Source organism: Leptonychotes weddellii, chromosome 5 (genome assembly GCF_054177405.1).
Source record: "Leptonychotes weddellii isolate Sample4059 chromosome 5, ASM5417740v2, whole genome shotgun sequence".
Taxonomy (NCBI): Eukaryota; Metazoa; Chordata; class Mammalia; order Carnivora; family Phocidae; genus Leptonychotes; species Leptonychotes weddellii.
Window position 1 is genome coordinate 129,512,787 of NC_138373.1, and position 5,981 is coordinate 129,518,767.

At 42.6% G+C, this 5,981-nt stretch overlaps 1 pseudogene; it reads right to left on the reverse strand.

The window, feature by feature from the left end:
• Nucleotides 1-219: 219 nt before the first annotated feature.
• On the reverse strand, nt 220-2,723 carry LOC102736813 (RNA-binding protein EWS pseudogene; annotated as a pseudogene).
• Between the last annotated feature and the right edge of the window lie 3,258 nt (nt 2,724-5,981).

The window sequence follows — 5,981 nt, forward strand, 5'->3', positions numbered from 1 at the left end:
GGCTCAGATGGTTAGGCGTCTGCCTTCGGCTCAGGTCATGATCCCAGGGTCCTGGGATCGAGTCCCGCATCGGGCTCCCTGCTCGGCAGGGAGTCTGCCTCTCTCTCTGTCTCTGTCTCTGTCTCTTATGAATAAATAAATAAAATCTTTAAAAAAAAAAAAATAAAAAAAAAATAAAAATAAATCTGTAGTCAAAACAGCTGTGCGGGGTCTCTGCGTCTAGTAGGGCTGGTCTCTGCGTTCCTGACAGTGCTCACTTTAATCCGTTTTTTCAGGTCCTCCACGACCTCCTCTTCTTCCTCCCATCTGTTCCATCAAAGGTCCAGGGAGCCCACCAGGGCCGCCCCATCTTCCCCCACTAAAGCGACCTCGGTCCATGCCCCGGCCACCATGGAAGCCCCCTTTGTCTCCACCATGACCACCTCTGAACATCCCACCCCAACCATCGCAGTCCATGGGGCCACCTCTTCCTCCCTGCGTGCCCCCAGAGCTGCCTCTGCCACGGTCACCACCCAGGGGTGGAAAGGGTGGTTGGAAGGGAGCCTTCAAGCTTTGGAGCCTTAACATTGGTTGCATTCTGTTCTCCAGGGGAAGTTCTGGTTTCCACACCCTGGACTGGGGCACTGCCAGCCTCCAGCTCGGTGCTGGACGTTTCCTCCTCCGGCTGGGTTCCCTCTGGAACCTTGGGGCCCTCTTCGGGGAAAGCCACCCCTGTTTCCTCCATGGCCTCCCATGTGACCCATTGGGGCCCCCAGGACCTCCTTGGCTCCCCAGACCTCCACGGAGTTGCTGCGGCATCCCTCTGCCCTTACGGGGAGGCGTACCACCCTGCATGCTGTGCATCAGAGGCTTCTTCCTAGCAAGAGAAACCTTAAATTTGCTCCCTTGAAAATCTTTCCCATCAAAGCACTCCATGGCAATCTTGGCAGTTGGTGGGTCTTCACAGGACACTGCAGCATCACCTTGAGGCTTTCTTGTTTCCTTGTCCAAGTAGATCTGGATCGTGGGTTGTCCGTTTCTCTTGTTCATCTTAACAACTCCATACTGCTTAATGAAGTCTGCCAGATCATCTAGAGTCCCATTGTCATTTAAGCCTTGCACATAAATTGCACTGTTGTCAGAGTCTTCATCTGGATCTACAGGTGGGCCTAGATCAAGATCTGGTCCTTCGACCAAGGGCCCACCAGGCATATTGAAGCCACTTCGCTCTCCAACACCCATTCCACTGCATCCTCCTTCCTGCCCACCTCTGCTCATGCCTCCACGATCAAATCCCCCTCTTCCCCTGCCCCATTATCAGGGCCACTCATACTCTGATTCTCTCCTGGTCCAGAAAATCCTCCAGACTCCTTCCCATAAACACCCATGCTGCTGGGGTGGTCCTGTCAGAATGAACTCTGCTGCCCATAGCTGCTGCTCTGTTGGCTATACTGACTTGGAGCCTGGCTGTGGGATCCAGTTTGGGGGGGTGGGGGGAGATAACTAGCGGGCAGCTGCTGCCCCTAGCTGCTTTGTTGACCATAGCTACTCTGCTGTCCATAGCTGCTGGGCTGCCCATAGGTGTTCTGCTGAGAGGAACTGCTCTGATCATAACTAGTTGGCTGTGCAGAGGAACAGCTGGTAGGAAGATAAGATGGTGGTACCCTGACTGGCTGCAAGGGGTAGCTCCCAGGTATCTGAGGATAACTATAGTTACTCTGTCCGTATCCTAGGCTGTGCTGGTTGTAACCTCCTGTGCTAGACTGAGGTTGACTAGTCTCAGCAGATTTGTTACCATCCTGCGGTTTTGCAGGTTCAGTGGCTGCCGGCTGCTGCCCATAGGCTGGGTAAGCAGGCTGAGTGCCGTATGCAGACTGAGCTGCCTAGGAGGCCTGGGTGGTAGTGACCGAAGCAGTGGTGGTATCATGAGCACCAGTGCCGTCCCCCTGGACAAACTGACTGTATGCCTAGGGTGGGTGGAGGGGGGCAGTTGGAGTAGTATAACCAGCAGGATGCTGTCCATAAGAAGTTGCCTAGGCGGTCTGCCCATAAGTCGCAGTTATCTGAGTCTGGGTATAGCTGACATCAGTGGGCTGTCCATAGGTTCCATAACTTTGCTGCCCATATGCCTGGGTGGTCTGTGCATGTTCTTGAGTGGACTGGGCAGTGTATCCACTGCAGCCTTGCTGGGCTGCAGCTTGGCTGTAGGTACTGTAATCTGTGGACACCTTTTTCTCTCCTTCCTTCTCGATCTCTCTGTTTCCAGCTTGAATCTTGACCTACCATAACAACTCCTTTGAAAATTGGCCAATATAATCTATCTAAAGCATAGTTCTGATCACATGCCATCTCCACTCATTAATTTTTAGATGACAGGCATTCTTGAAAATTGCAAAGTGATTAAAAAACTTTAATCAAGTTGAATTTTCTCAAAAGAAGTAAAAATGATAGAAATCCAAGAAAGAAATCCTTTGTGTTTTTTTTACATGTTACATGAATCTGAATAAAATATTAATATTTACAGAGAAAAGTGAAACTTCAGACAGCATTAGTCTATAACCATGAATTTATTATCCTGCTTCTCCATTATAAATTTCTTTTTATATTCAAATGTCTGCCATGATTTTTCATATTTAGTTTTTTCTCACATTATACTGGCATTGATCTGGTTGTGTTTTCACTATGGTGAAGCAAGTCGATAGCAACAACACATTCTTGTTTGCTTTGTGTATGATGAGCCCCATTTTTCCTTTGTGTTGGTGGCCTTTTAACAGTTATCAGAGATCTTCTTTTGAAATGAAAGGATTTTTTTTTTAGTTTTGATTTAATCTAAAATAAAGATTAAAAGAAAAAAATAACTTGGGATAACTCTACATTCATAAACCAAGCATCTGAACAATGTGAATTCAATGTCCTTTGGGAAGGTCAGTTCCACTTAGGAAGTCACCTGTCATCTTGCTCAGTACTTATCTTGCTTCCTTTATTTGCAGGGATACTGAAATGAGTTCCTACAAAGGACAAATGCTTAATACTCAAATGATGGGATCTCTTAGTTTTTGAATTTCTCTTATTAATCTGAGTACACATTTTAAAGAAAGGAATACATCTCGTCTCACCACAGTGTTTCTTTTTTTTTTTAAGATTTTATTTATTTATTTGACACAGAGGGAGAGAGAGAGAGAGAATGAGAGAGAGATCACAAGCAGGGTGGGGGGCATGGGCAGAGGGAAAGGGAGAAGGAGGCTCCCGGCCAAGCAGGGAGCCTGATGCAGGGCTCGATCCCAGGACCCTGGGTCATGACCTGAGCCAAAGGCAGACACTTAACCTACTGAGCCACCCAGGCACCCCTCACCACAGTATTTCAAAAAGCATATCAATTAATCATCCATAAATGAAAGGCAGGTATATAGCATTGGGATTCTTATATTCTACCTTGCATTCTACATACAGTTATGCATTTCATTCTCTCCTAGTTGATCTGGAGCTCCTGTAGATAAAATACCTGCCTTGTCTATTTCTTTTAGCACTGACAGAACATAATACATTGCTTTACTCATTAGAGTAGGTACATAAAAAATGTTTATTGAGTCAAATTGTATTTGATTAAATTTCATGACAGGATAGCTATTTTGAAGAGAGGGAAGATGTATTTATCGGAATTGTTGTTTTGTGATTATACACTGCAACATTCATTAAAAGGTCCAAGCAATTTATATTTAGAAATGAATATGCCAAGCAACATTACCCTTGATTAACAAAAATTCCTCTACCGAAATTTCACCACTCTAGTAGAAAATGGGGAGTTTCATTGTTGGCAAGAAACATTCACATAGAAACCAAATGATGAGAAATATCCAGCACCTGCTGCCTTTAGGCAACTCTAAATTAAAGCTTTCTATGTTTAGACATACTACACATCTAGATAGCTAAAGTGTAAAATTATTTTGCTTGGCAAGATTTTCCTACTTCATCTTCTTGATTTCATCTGCATGAAATAAGTCAGTCAACCACTATTTGTTGGCTAGGTGACAAAATCTTTGTACCTTCCTATCAGAGAGTTCACTGAATTTATTGATTGGTCTTCCCAGGGTTTACTTCTAACTATACAGCTATTAATTTATAATATACAGAAATGCAAATCATAACTCTCACATAAAATGAACATGAGCCAAAAATTTTATTTAACTCATGAATTGATGAGGGAACCAATAAGATACTATAATGAATTCAGAGGAAGTTTTGGCAATTGGGCCTTCAGAAATGCTGGAATTAACCTGCAAGATTAATTAGATGCAAAACTGCTTAATCTTCCATACAGCAATAATGGGTAATATTTGGCGTTATGTTTTCTAGAGGGCAGAAATAAATTTTATCTTTTTTTCTGGGCCATACTGATTTGTACTACTAACATTTTTTTAATGTTATCTTCTACTTTTACAGAGATTTAAAATGGCCCTAATCAGCAGAAAGCCAGTTAAAGCTACATACCCTGGTGTGTAGAAAGCCAGTTAAAGCTACACACCCTGGTAGAATCTGTTAAAACCCAGCGGGTCCACTAAAAGCATATCCAATACTCTTCTTTGTCAGTTTGGGCAATTTTTTTCCTGAAAGTTTATCTAGTGTTGGAATGTGACCTTGATATTTAATCTTTTTCAGGATTTTTTTTCTCAGCAGTAGAGCTTATTGCAGTTTATTAACACACTGGTACTCAACAATGTGATTGCTTTTTTAAGGGTATTAACTTTTGATGGGCAACATACTGGTTCAAGATTTAGCTAGTTACAAGACTCATTCAACTTAGGAGGGAACACTTAGGAATTTCTGATTCTGTGTCTTTCCTGAGCTCAGTCCTTTCCAGTCAAAGCTGTACCTCCTTTCTCTGCTTCTCTAACCACTAAACAAGGATTCGTTATCTGTTTTCAACTATGAGCCCAATGCCCAGATTAAATTCAAAGCTGTTTCCAGTTCTGAAGATCAGAAACTCATTCTATTTCCTCCTTAACTTCCATGCCCGGAAGTTCTTTTAGTCCTATGACACGTGGGCCAGGACAAATTTCTTTACTGTCAAAGAGAGTCAAGAGTGGAGTGGAAGGGGAGTTTAAACAGTCTTTCTGTGTCAGTGGATCACTTATTCCCTGATGAAAGTCAGGAGTAGTTGCACTTGCAGGAGTGGTGGTGAGGGGTGGACACATGCACTTAGAGCCATGCCTTAGCCAAATAGATAATGATAACCCTTTAAAAAACACCTCAGAAAGTATCTCCCCTCCTTCAAGTCAGAGGGAGCATTTGTACAGAGCTAGATTTCCAAGGACTCAGTCTGTAGGAGTATAGCTATGGGGGTGAGGAACTAATTATTTTACAAGCAAATCATATTCTATATTTGGTGACCTGAAGAATGACATTCCAGATTATTCACCAAGTATAACAATATGATTAATTGCTCCTTGAAGCTACTTTCAAATATAGTCAAATCACACTCTACTGATATAAATTAAACATGCTTTCATGTGCTGTTACTTGCAGTGGTATCAAAGGTGAAGTAAAGACAGGTAGGAATGAAGGCAAGGAGCCCAATTAAATGGTTACTTTAATAGTCCACCTAAGTTGTAATGATAGTCTGGACCTAGGGCAGTTGCTATAGAAAAGAAGAGATAGTTCAAAAGCATATTTAGCAGGATGTGATGAATTAGGTGTGAGGGAGAATGCAGGGTCTAAGATGACTCAAACGTGTTAGCATCTCTGTAAACAGCATCTCTGTAAACAGAGGTTTCAGGATATTACATGAGAGTAGAGTATAAGCGTTTGGGAATCAGTAATGATTATGATCCTTCCAGACCTTGAGCATGTGGAAAAACAAATATTTTCTTTTGGGGAAAGATTTAAGAGTTTTCTTCTAATAAGAGAGGTAGAAAGAGTTGGCTTTTCATTTTATTTTGTTTTATAAATATTTTTAAATATTAGACTAGTAATTCATTAGGCATATTTAAAAGGTGTGGCAAGGG